The sequence below is a fragment of the Parasteatoda tepidariorum genome, chromosome 4 (assembly GCF_982258835.1).
Source record: "Parasteatoda tepidariorum strain Cologne lab strain chromosome 4, Ptep-v5.0, whole genome shotgun sequence".
Taxonomy (NCBI): Eukaryota; Metazoa; Arthropoda; class Arachnida; order Araneae; family Theridiidae; genus Parasteatoda; species Parasteatoda tepidariorum.
The window spans coordinates 25,499,032-25,513,423 of NC_141758.1; the positions used below are offsets into that span (position 1 = coordinate 25,499,032).

At 27.7% G+C, this 14,392-nt stretch overlaps 1 protein-coding gene across 1 annotated transcript in view; it reads left to right on the top strand.

Annotated features, from left to right (window-relative positions):
- LOC107449653 (uncharacterized) overlaps positions 1 to 14,392 on the top strand; it is a 226,518-nt gene that overhangs the window by 100,566 nt on the left and 111,560 nt on the right. The window lies entirely within an intron of this gene.

Genomic DNA, 14,392 nt, shown 5'->3' on the forward strand with positions numbered 1-14,392 from the left:
AGCCAGTTAATTGACCTATAAGAAACAATTTCTTGACAGTTTCCGATGAAATAAACAATTTTAAACGTATTCATGTTACTTTTCTTTTATTAATCGCAATTATGTTTTATTACAAATTCATCTTTTCTGAATTAAAATAATTATAAATACTGAAAAAAAACTATTTTTTATTAAAAAAAATTATTAATTTTCTCATTATGAAATAACTCATTTCACAGAGAATAAATCTTTTTTTTGATACGGAAAATAATTAATTTTTTATGAACAATATTTTTATTTCATCTTAAAAAATTACCTTGCAAAAATATTAATTATTTAGCCTGATTTTAGTTCTATTCTAATCTACAAAATTAGACATGTGTTGTTTACAAAATATATAAGACACACTTTTTAATATTAACATTAAATTAGAAACCTTGCTGTTGTTATGCGCATGTGTGTAATTCATATAAAGCTAATCTTAATTCAAAAAGGAATTTTCATTTTTGTATAAGCAATGAAATATCTTTTACTCTGAAAAGTATTTAAGTTTTTGCTGAAAAATTACAAAAACGTTCATAAAATTTTTAATACGCAGTTAAAAAACATATTTTTAACTTGCTCATAAGCCAAATGCTTAAAATGCTCGAAATATTTTTTAATCAATTTTGTTTCGAAATGTAGAACATTTTTTAAACATTTAGATATTTATATTCCCGTTTTCAGAACCACAAAATTATCTCATCATTTAAGTAAACATGAATCTATGCTTTAGTTTTAAAGGCATTCAACAAGAATGTATTCTTATTTTGTTTCTGCATTTACATAAAATGGAAAAAAGATTAAAATATAAAGTTTTCGGTATTTATAAAATGTCGAACTAAAAATATATTTACATATTTAAACGAAACCACTTTTATTGCACACTAAAAGCTTTCGCACTTTAAATTAAAGGCTTTTCTAGAGCATTTTAAATTGCTTCAGATTAAGAATTTTTAAACCTTTTTACAAATGCCTCTTAGTTGTATTTCTTCTAGTTTTACTTAAAAACATTTCCTAATAATTCTTTGAAGCCACGTTTTTGAAACATATAAAGTATTTAAATAAAACGTGAAAATACGGATTTACCTTTAATTTTTAGAAATTCAAGCACGTACAAATTTGAATCCTCTAGATTAACAAGTTCTGAAGCATATATTTTTTAAAAACTTCTATTTTTCCTTATTTTAGCAATGTAAGTATATTCTTAAGACGTTTGCATACGAAAATCATACATAAGTGTTTTGCCCCCCATGTAGGGAATTTTTGCCTTCGAAGTTACATAAAAAAAGTGAATGAAAAACGTCTTAAATTGCTTTTTTCCTCAATATGTCGTTATGCTCAAATGATTTCGAATGTTCTCTTTCCTCGAAATGAGTTTTGGTTTATGATCCCTAGTTTTAAAATTTTGATGTTACTGCTCGACTTTTTATGAATATTGTATACTTTTTCGTTTGATACTATGATTCTTTTTATACGGTAAAATATATGTTTCACTTTGGTACAATTCGCTTCAATATCAATTTTAAATGAGCAATTATTTTAGATTAATATTAACAAAATAAAATAGCATAGCAATCAATAATGTAATTGCATCATTCTGTATTAAAATTTTCAGGAATCGTGATTTTTATAAACATGATATTGTTCAGTTTATAAAAGGTAATATTCTTTGGTTTATCAGTTTTTTTAAAGAGACGCTTAATGTAAGTAAAAATTCAACATTTCTTTTTCAACAACAAAATAATTCAACATTTGTTAAAATTAAATTAATTTAAACATTAATTTAAGAATTCAACAACATTGTTTTATCAAAAATGTAATTGAAGTATTTTATCTTTAAATAATCTAAATCTTCGTGATTTCCATGATCATGGTATTGTTTATCTATTTATGAATAATAATATTCTTAAATTTTAAACAATCGATAATTAGATAAACTATGAAAAAATCGTAATGCAAATATTTTCTTAAAACATATACATACGAAAATCATATATAAGTGTTTTACACCCATGTAGAGAATATTTGCTTTCAAAGTTACATATAAATTATTACACATATACATTACATTGTCATGATTTTTATAAATATGATATTTTTCAATTTATAAAAAGGTAATATTCTTTTGTTTAGCATCAGTTTTTTAAACAGACACTCTGCATTCTGTATGTAAAAATTCAGCCTTTTTCTCGAATTATCAAAAATGTAATTGAATTATTTGATCTTGAAATAAAATAAATCTACGTGATTTTAATGATCATGGTAGCGCTTAATTTAAAAATAATAATATTCATAAATTTAATACTAATTTTAAACAATCGATAATTAGATAATCCATGAAAAAATCAACATTACTTATCAATGATTAAAAAAACGTAATTAAATCGTTTAGTATGAAAATGGAGGAACGATGTTAGATAGTTATAAGTGATAATTTTGTCATATATTTATGGATATGGATGATCGAACTACTTTAATAATATTTAATTTCAATTTAGAACAAGAATAATATTAATTTCAATTCAATTCAACTGCAAAAAGAATATTTTATTAACTCATGATTGAAAAATATATTACCTTTTAATAATAATAATTAGTGTTCGACAACAATAATTGGTGCTTTTGAGTATCTCTAAGTTAATTATTGCTATTTAAAATGTAAATGTTTTTTTTTGTATAAAATATAAAAATTATTTTACAATTAATTGCTTTTTATTGAAACCGATTGCTGTTTCGCTGATTGCTATTAAAAAGTCTATAAAATCATATTTAGTTGTAAAGCGTTTTTTATTTTTATTATTTTTTTTTTTGTATATAAGAGCGAAAAAAATTTGAATCTAAATTTAAATTAAATTCATCACAAATATTAAAAAACTGATAGAACTACAAAAAATATTTACTGAATATTACCGATGCAATAAAATTAATCAATTAAAAATCTTAAACATTCTTCCGATACCTCAACACTTTTATAACTTACACTTAAAATCAAATCAATATTTAAAAAAAAAACGTGAAAATATTAATCAAATACCCATACCTTACAAAAGTTAATTATGCAGGAATTATAGTTATTTATCTTCCATATACTCCAGGAAAAAAATGCGCATTGCTTTCTATGACACTTTAAACAAAAGTTCGAACGAAATTCAAAATATTTTTATTTTCACTTAAAGATATCGAATGAATCCTTTAATCATATTTCTCACTTTGTACAGTTGTTTCTTTTTAAAGAGAATTTCGTAAGATTTTCTTTCCTATTCTGTATTATGTGATGATTCGCTCTTTAACGAGATATGAATTAAAGCCAACTTGAAAATACAGCTTCAAGGAAAGTGTCTTTAAAGTTTTCTGAGCACATAAAGTGAATTATGAAAAGCTGTGCAAAAACTCAGAACTCACAAATTCAGCATCTAGGAAATTTTTCTTGCTCATAAGCCTTTGGGCTTACTAGTTTTAATTATTAACTTAACTTACAAGCGAAAAAGAACGTTTTTACAAATTTCCAGAATAGCTTAACTCCTTGAGATATTTCTGATGTTAACTTATAATTAAGATTATGTCAACAAGTTTCATATTTTAAATGCATCCGTATGATATTTTTAAGGAAAAATTGGGTTATTATTTAAAATTTTATTTTAGTATGAATGTTCTTTATTCTTGTTATTAAGTCAAGCAGAATATGTTCATCGAGTTTTCTAAAAGTTTCAAAAGTAATTAACAATTTAAAGTAAGTTTACGCTTCATAGGGTCACTTGCTAAACTGATACTTCAAGTTTTTATTTTCAGTACCGTCAAAATCAGTTGGTTAACTGTTCGAAAATAAGTATTCCAGTAAACTTTGGTGCGTAAGATATTCTACATTTTTTTCTGAAGTAACTATTATTGAAATATTTTAATATTGTTTAAAAATTATCGATTACGTAGTTAAAGTTTTTTTAAAAATTTTGTCACTTTTAAACAAAAATGACTCGCTATTTGTTTGAGGAATTTTACAGATTGCTAAAGCGGTGGCTGCAATATTAAGCAGTTTTAAAGAGACGTGTATAGTAGAGAAGAATTAGTGCCTTCAGGATGCACTCGCTGGCAGTATACGCGTTATTTTTATTTCTAAATATGACCTTTACTAATAGTGACAGTTTACTGTAGTGAGTTAATGACTTCACTGCAAAAGTCAAGATCTGAAGCATTGAAAAAAGCGGGAGAAATTTTCCTCATTCAAACTAGTTTTTTTTTCTTCATTTTTTTTGTCCCGCAGTGGACTGATCGTTAAGACACGGTTCCCAGCAGATCACCGAAGTCAAGCATCACTGGCTACGGTCAGTGTGCGGGTGGGTGACCACTTGGATCAGTCTGCGTAGGGACCGAGGGTGTGCGGTATTGGTCCTCGTTAAACTGTGCTACCGTAAAGTGCTCGACTTCGCGTGCAGGTCGTTGGGCTACCGAAGCGGAGGTGCCATCCCCTCTGCAGAGGATCAAAATTGTGATGGCATGTCTTCGGATCATCCTCAGGGATGTTTTCCAGACCGTCACCAATAGCCCATTGCGCAGCTCTAGTGCGACGTAAATGAACTACCACCACCACCAACTACTACCTTCATTTTTTTAATGAATTTTCAAAACTAACAAACTGAATTTTATTTAATTGAAAAAAATTTAATTTATTTTTTTACAGTGAGAAAATAATGTTAGTTCATTTGGGGCAATCGCAATTTCTATTCAAATTTGAATTTTGGACAATAGAGTTTGTCGTGCTTTGAGACATATCTCAAAGTACAAAAATAGCATAATTTTTAAATATACGAAAATTTTTTGTTGCAATAGTTTGTGTTCTTTCCTGCTGTACCTTCAGACATATCTCAATGTGCAACATATGCCTACTTTTTGATAATTTCCATATTTTGCTCTGAAATGGGCTATGTTCTAATCTGTTTCTCCCAGTCTGTTCTTTCTGCTGTGTTCTAATCTGTGCTCTAATCTGGTTGTGCTCTAATCTGGTTGTGCTCTAATCTGGTTGTGCTCTAATCTAATCTACTTCAAATACAGGAAGAGTAATATACTGTAAGTATCATCATCATAGTTGGCCAGATAGCCCAATGTGGGATAATGCCTTCCTCTGAAGATTTCTCCATAGCAACTTCCGATTTTTCTTCGATCTCCAATTCTTTTCATTAATTGCATGAAAATCAGACTCCACAAAGTCAGCCTATCTCAACCTCGGCCTTCCCCGCTTTCTTGTTCCAGTGGGTCTAGAAAGCAGTATCTATTTAATTGTAATGTCATCACTCATTCGAATCACGTGGGCCAACCAATTCATTTTATTTATTTTTATGTATTTAATATATTGTTAGTGTAATAAAAAGTAAGTACAATAAAAATATACTGTAACAAGTCATTAAAGTAAAATATACTTACATCATATTTTACTTTAATGACTTTTTACAATATATTTATTACTTACTTAAATATACTTAGTATGAACTTGAAAGAAAGGAACAAGTTCTGTGACATGCAGATTTTATGTATTCATTTTATTTTAAGGACTTTCCAAACTATTATTTCTATCGCTTCCATCTTAAACTTTATTTTATTTGATTGAACATAAAAAAGATATCAAAATAATGTCATGTTTGATTAAAAAGAGATATTTAAATTAATCACTTTCTCTTTCCACTAAAACTCAACATATGATGTAGTACGATTGTATCACTAACTAAAAGAATGGTAATTAGCAGTTTTTTTTTTCTTTTTTTTTTTTTTTGGTATGAAAATTTTTCACATTGAGGGTTTAAGCCCTGTTTTTAATGTACTATACGTCATCACCTCTTTTTATATTTCTATTGTTCACCAACTCGGAGCACACCTCTGATATTTTAACAAGCTATTTTTAATAACTTTTTACTCTTTAGCACTTATGTTGATTATTTTTACCGTAAGCCAGTTCTCTGACGAGGTAAAAAGGAATTTCTATGATAAGTGATATCGCACGTTTTTCATTTTTTAGCACTTACGTTAAATACTACTTTCCTAGGCAAATTCTCTTAACGAGTGATTATAAATTTTGATATGTGCCCTCAAGCGCTTTACGTTTTTTAGCACTTGCGTCGATTGTTAGTTTCATAGTCTAATTCTTAGATCTAATTCTTAGAAATGTTCAAAGAATTCCATACGTTTTTTAGCACTTACGTCCATTGTTAGTTTCATAGGGTAATTATTAGATCAAATGTTGAAAGAATTCCATACTTTTTTTAGCACTTGCGTCAATTGTTAGTTTCATAGTCTAATTCTTAGATCAAATGTTCAAAGAATTCCATTCGTTTTTTAGCACTTACGTCCATTGTTAGTTTCATAGGCAAATTATTAGATCAAATGTTCAAAGAATTCCATACTTTTTTTAGCACTTGCGTCAATTGTTAGTTTCATAGTCTAATTCTTAGATCAAATGTTCAAAGAATTCCATACGTTTTTTAGCACTTACGTCCATTGTTAGTTTCATAGGCTAATTATTAGATCAAATGTTAAAAAATTTCATAATATCTAATAATAAAGTTCATCAAAGAATCATGAAAAATATTAAAAACATTATTTCAACTTATGTTTCGTCTTTTTGAAGCCTTTTATTTCTGAGGGTTTTTTTATCACATAGTACGAAAATAGTATATTAGTCATCATTTCTCTATTCTAAAAATTGCGCTGTGCATTAAAACTGCAAAATATTTGTTCTAAAATAAACGAATCCTGTATCTAAAATAGACCAATTTAAAAGCATCTGGTTATTTTAAAGTAAAACTTATTCTTTCTAAACACGTATTCTTTTTTTCTTTAAGCACAAGATTTTAGAGAGAAAAAATAACTTTCCCGATATTGAAAATTTTATCTCAAAACAACTAAAAAATAAATGTTCATCATATCCTGAAATAACTAATCTCTTTAAAAAACAAAACATTTTTACTGTTTAGTGTACTTTTTTATATTTATTCTCCTTTTTTTCAAATAAGCATGCATTTTAAGTATTAACTTGAATAAACAAATTCTCATTTTATGTAAACATAAATTTTGTTTTTGGTTTTGGAGTTCTTGAAAAAGAATTTTATCTTTCCCCAATTTAAATTTAAATATAAAGGTTATTCAATTTTTTCCTACACAGCTTTTTAGTATCATCCTCCAAACAAGAATTCACTAAATTGTTCTTTAATCTTCCACGTATTCTTAATAAAATTTGTTTTGGGTATCCTGCATTTTGTCATCTTAATCCTTTGTGGTAGGTTTTAAAGAAAAAGTTTTTCTTCATTGTTGTAAATAAGTATTGGAGTTAAATCTCACGTTATAGTTATTCTCTATATCGTCATGTATGGTAAAAATATGGAGACAAGCACGTCAATAACATTGGATATTTTTTCCACTCATGTATAATTTGCCTGCCATAATTTTCGACTTTCTTTTACTATTGATTTAGACTTTTCATTTCTAATGCATAGAACAATAAAATAATTCAAATTAACAATACCAACTGTCTGTTAAATGTCAATTTCAGATAAATTGAAAGTTCATTTGATAAAAACTACCAATAAAGTTTTAATATTTTTTTTAATATAATATTGTGTTTGAGGCCAATTAATGATTGCTCAGCTTTAAAAAGTTGCTTTCAATATGACGTAATGCTACACTGTCAAAAATCTCTTGGAAAAATGGTCAAATAAAAAAAATTTTAATTATTATATTACCATATATTTTTTAATTATTATATTACCATACAAGACGGTATTCAAATTGTTAACTGTGAGAATAATCGTTTGTTACCAGCTTTCACCTCATACGGTAAAACAACCAGAATTTTATCGCACTCACTTCACGAAGCCACTTAGTTACGTGTAGCTAAGTTGTTATTATTACAGCCGAGAGGTCTAATCTGGGGTTCTAGCCCAGTGCTGACACCACAATATTTCCTCCACTCCCTTCAACACATAAAGTTTCCCGCATTTCACTATTTGTGACCCTGGACTATTAGAATACGATACTCTCATTCTTTCATAGATCTCAGTTTTTCATTTTTTTACGATAGGTGAAACAAGAATATAAATTAATTAAATATTCATTCGCTGTTCTTTTGATAAAACACAACTCATCCACAACCAAGCTCATTACCTGAAAAAGTGCCAAACTCCAATATCCTGTTTGCTAAATTTCTATTTTACGGTTTTGAAACCATGTTAGCTGTAAATCGAAAAAAAAGTAAAGTTTTACATTCCTGATTTTTTTTACCATACTAGTTGTAAACAATTTCAAAATCGTATAGCTAAAAATATTATTTTCTGTGAATTTTATAGTTTATTGGATAGACAGACTGCTGTCGATTATTTTATCGTAATTTCAGAATGAGAATTCTAAAAGTGTATTGTGTCGCAAAATGATTAATAAGGAGTTATGTAAGATACAGCCCCTTTCTATGCCTTACAGAAACTAGATTTCTGTGAAATCAGGTGTAAATGTAGTATTTGTAATTTTAATCATGATTACATTGACTAAATCAAGACCATCGTGATTCAAAGTTTTAAAGATAAAATCACCAAAAATTAAAATATTTCACGATATTTAATTATGAACAATTGTGTTGTGCTAGAAAAAAATAAGCAGCAATATATTGTGCTGAATTATGTACAAAGCAACATCTTGATATTTAAATAACTATCTATACTAAACAGTGTAGATTTCTGAGCCTATTTGCAAAAAGATATTTTTAATGAGACGTTGGCAACGCTTTTTGGTCAATAATTTAATAATCTTTCTCAATAAACAAAGTTTTCGGCAAATAATTTTTTTTCCAAAAAAATATATTAATAACAATATAAACGCTTTAAATATTTTTTCATTTAGAATAAAACAATAAAAATAAAAATATACTGATACAAAAAAGTTCTTTCTTAAAAAACTGATAAATTGATTTATTTTTATAGAAGAGAACCTCTGTTTTTGTCACTCATCCATATTCTAAAAAAGATTTGAAAAATGTTAGTTGGTTATACTTTTTAGTTTCGCAAATTGTTCAACCTTACAAATAATGCTCAAGTTAGTTCAAACGAAACTGAAGTCTCAAATAAGTAAATCTCTTTGAAATAGAACCCATTTCCGTTTTCACAAATTTGCTTTCTTTAAAACTGATTAAAATAATGCCACTCGAAAAAAAAGTTTTATTTTGAATTTGTAATTCAAATTCAACCTCTCAGGTGAGTGTACGATTCTGAAGATTCAAACGGAAAAAAATGAAATTGGAGTTCGTAAATTCAAAGCGATCGAGAGAGCGATGGATTATGGTCCTTACCGAAGTGATGCCATAACCTGAAAAGAAAAGTTTCATAAAGCTTGGATTAAAGGATATTCGTCGAATTTTTCTTCTGAAAGTCTTTCATTGAATCCAAAGTTTTTCTGAAAAATAGTTTTTCGATAGAATTTCTTTTTAATTTTTTATTGTGCATGAATGCAAGCAGATTGACTAGTTTTTATAAATTATTAAGTGCATAAATGAAAAACTAGCTTTTCCTAAATTAGTATGTGAAATGAAAATTGAAAATTTTTTTTTTACTGAAATCAATTTTCCTTAAAAAAGTCCAGTTTAAATTTTTTATAATAATAATAGTACATACATACACACATACATATATATATATATATATATATATATATATATATATTAAAAAATAGTTTTTTGTATTATACAATTTATATTAATAACGTAAAAGCTTTTATTTCAATCTAAGTCAATTTAATGCATTAACCTTTTAAAGTAAATTTAAAAGAACCTGCCTCGCCACACTTTTGCGTCTATTAGTCAAAATGCATCTATTTAGTACCTCCTTCATATAACATATTAATAAATAATTTTACAAATATTCTATTTTGCAACATTCATACATAAATATTTACTTTCTAAAATAATTATTTTAAGATAAAATTTCCCAAAAGTAAAATTTTTTAATTAGCTCACATCCTTCTGATGTCAAAATTTAATCTCACATATTTACTGTAAATTTCGTAAAATTATCTAGATATTTTATTTTACATTAATATTTATTTATTAGTTGCATCTCAAGGCCAGACTTATCTCGAAATATTAATATTTTATATTCGCTTGTAAAGTTGAATCTTTGAACATTGCAGATTTTAATTCTATCACACTAATCTCTGTTTTTTGTTTTATTTATATTTAATATAAAAACGTAATAAATCAACAATATGGGACTAATTTCGAATTATTATTTCATATCTATGATGAGCTTTTTCTCAGTGTTCCTAAATCACTGTACTTAATTCAGATTTTTAAAATCTCTTTTAGAAATTATTAATATCTAAATTTATTGGTGAACTATAATATTAGTATCTTGAACCATAATCTTTGAGAAATTGCCGTAAATTTTAGACAGTTAACCGTTAATTTATATGGCGAGCTCCCTCTTTTGCTAAAACCTGTAATTGTGTAAACTTAATAATAACAATTTCCAGAAAAATTCATTGAGGTGAGTACTAATTGACACGGTTATTATACAAAGCTCTTTAACTCAATTCGGGGATGTATACCTATTTCCACAGTGATTACAACATTAGGCTACGGACACAAAGATCCTGGGCTTGGGTGTGGAAAATAACTTCGAACAAAATTTTCAAAAAGAGGAATAATGCATTAAAACATAAATTTAGCAACCACTAGAAGAAACTTTCCCATAAAGCGTACAAAGTTGGCAACCCTGGTTATAATGTACGCTAATATCGTGCAAATTAGCATATTAAGATTTCAGCGAATTTGAACACTATTTTGATTTAAAATACTTCAAAATTTCTAACATTGCTTAACTAGTTGCAATCAAAATGTCAAAAGAAACTAAATGCCTTTTCCTAACAGACAAAGAATTACACTTATTTCGATTTAATAAGCAAACTGGCTTTTGATGATTTCTTATCCCATTTTTAATCTCATTAACGATGTAATGATTAATTAGATTCTGTTATGGTGTTTCTGTTGCTTCGTTATCTATTTTTATCTGAGTAAGTTTCTTTCTTTCTTGTCCTTTAGCCAGGATTCTAAACATTTATTCTAGTGGTTGTAGAATTGATGATTTTTGAGTTGCTAAGCATTTGAGTCAGTAAGTTTCTTCTTTTTGTAAACTACCCAGCTTATGATACAGTTCTAGTTGTTCTATAATGGATACCTCAGAAATAACAGACGATTTTTAAAATCTACTAAAAAAAAAGCAGAGATAAAATGCACGTTTTACTGTCTTCTTAGAAAACCAGCTGATTTATTTTCACAAATTTACGAAATTAATTACAAACTGCATCAACTGTCGGCGCTACACACAGTAATCGAACTATGTTCTCTGCTGCATGCATGACTATACATCTTATAGATTTTCACAGGTAGCTGTTATTTTTGCCCTTAAACTATACCACGATGTTGATGGAAATTTTAGTTATTTTGGAAAACATAGATTATAGTTTTCCTCAGTTAGCATCACCATCTATGGACAAATTTTGCAATTAAATTTGAAACATGGTGAGAAGAAGTACCTGGTTACCAGAGAAGCATGCAAAGAAAAACGTCTCTTTCTATTACTTTTTTTTTTTAATTGAACTTTTACATTTTCATTATTTTGGGACATCAAGTAAGTTTTATTATCGAAATCTTAATCGTTAACATTATAATTATTTTTTAACTGTCATAACTATATCCTAATTCACTTAACACACAAATGACTATAAAATAGAGCATTTGTTTCGCTGTTTTCAATATTCAATGATGAGTTCCTTGAACTTGTAGTTTATTGATCGAAAGTAAACAAAATTAATCATCCTTTATTTCCACCAAATGACAACTGTTGCATTTACTCAACCTATTGAATACATTCAATCAAATCAATGTAGTAACTTCTACCATAATAAATCAATTGGTAATAATAAAAGATAGAGAGATGAATGTAGATTATCTGTTTCCGCTATTTGTAAAATAGGAGATCTGCTGTAAAGGATACTTTAGGCGTTTCCTTAAGTAGTTATTGGACTAAAGATGGATACAATTCATGGTGGAACACCATACTTTTCTATTATCAGTTTTTGGAAATAAATATTAAGATGTGCAGTAAAATGTTCACTATTACAATAACACAGAAATGATGGATATGGTAAAGAAAAACTGATACCAACATTTCTGTTTTTTTTTTCATTCGAGCTTTAAAGTGAAATAACGTGACATTCTGAACTTAGTCCTCATTTTTTATTTATCAAAATTTCTAGACAACTTTGTTCTTTGTCAACTTCATACAGAGTTAACTCTTTACTAGAATAAGGTTTAACTTTATATACAAAATAAAATGAATTAAAAAATATTTTCTTAATTAGTTTTTATCTGCTGTACGCGAATACCTCTTATTATAAGTCATCAATGTTACTTTCTGTGCTCTCTTTCAACTTTACACTAACTCTTTACTGAAGCATATACGGTTAATTTATAAAAAGCTGCGAAAATGACTTAAATTTAACTTTAATGCACAAATTAAATTACGATTTTGGTCGTAAAACAAAGTATATCCCTGCTTGGATAACATTAGGCCTAATTTTATTACTTAAAAATAACATTTAAAGACACTTTTTTTCTATTTTCATGCCATGGATCAATGTGTTTAATTGCAATTAAAATTCATAAAAAAGGTACGAAGGTCGATTCTTGTAACTTTTAAGAACTTTTATTGCATTTAAATATCTTATTATTTGAGTCCAGTGGATTTTGAAGGATTGAAAGGATACACTATAAAAATATCCTACAAATATGTAAAAAAATAACGATGTATCTGATAACAATAGGTACGCAGAGAAAAAACAATCTGACCATATTACCATGCTCGTATGATAAAGCCTCCTCCTCCAGGGACATATAAAAAAGCCTTGCACCCTACAGTGGATCCCTGCCCATCGAGGGAAATAAGTTTACAGGCGTTCTTGTTAAAGAGGTTTGAAACTTGGATCAGACCCTAACGTCACTTTGATGACGCAAATTACCAAGAGCAACTTTGCAATTGTTATTTCTTATTTCTTCTAATTCCAATTGTTAACCTCCCATACTCCATAGTAAGGCTCCGTACCGGCTATTTCATGGAAATGAAGATTTCTTCAGATAAGACCAGATTATACCTCATATGCAGGCCTTACAACCAAACCCAATAAACTCCAGAACTCATTTTTAATTGTCAGGCTATTCTAGTTGCACTTTTGGTTCACCACCAGAAAACATCCTATATAGTTGTCAGGCGCGAGAACTTGCAAAACTCTTTATCCAAAATTTTAAAAAAGATACCGTAGACAAGACAACAACAAAAACAATTCTGGTAAAAGAAGTTATAAATCTGATAACTAAACAAAAATATACGGTATTCAAAACATTTATTAGGCAATTTTACCTTCCGCTATGGTGAGATTTTCAAATTAGATATTTTTTAGTCTCCTCAAACTATACTGGTATTGTTAAAATTACAGATTTTTAGTTAAAATTACCAAATTTTACTATATTTACTACCTAGCAGTATGGTAATAAAAACCATACTTTAATGTTAACTCTACCGAAAAGTTATTACCGAAGCTCATCGGTAAATTTTACTTTCTTTTTTGATGTTCCCATAGAGTCAGAAATACGGTAAATTTCACCATGTCTTAGTAGTTTTGATCGTACTTTTTTTTTCCTCAGTGAACAACTTTATCACTTTAAAAATAATATATTAAAATCATGTTTCTGTTGGCATCCATTTGTTAATTTTTGTTTACAAGGGAAATTCATAAGAAAGGTAAGAAATTCGATTCCAGTAATCTTTAGGAAACTTTCATAGAATATAAATATCTTAGTCTAGTAATATTATAAATATCTCAGTATTAAAGTCCAGTATATTTTGCTACATGGAATCAATATCTAAAAAAATACTATATAAAAATATCCTACAATATGTATAAAATGTAAAAATTAAGGCTAATTTTATTAGGGTAATTTTTAAACAGAACTGAAGCAGTTAATTAAGTTAAAGTTGTTAAATTTTCTTTCTTCAAAAAAAAATTTTTTTTTATTTATACGTTTACGATCTTCTAATTTATTAATTTTATTTTATAACCGCCGTTGAACAGCTGGCTCAATTTTGAGTTTACGACTAAGAATATCCAACTTCGTAACCTTGTAATTTTTAACCTAATCCAGAAGACAAGAGGACCCTTCGTGGAAGAACTTTTCATGAAATTAACCTGCGTTTGCATTACATGGAGAGGAAAACCACGAAAGCCTCTCATAATAAGCCTGACTGCAGGGGGACTCTAACCCATGATCCGTCAACCACTGAGGATATTT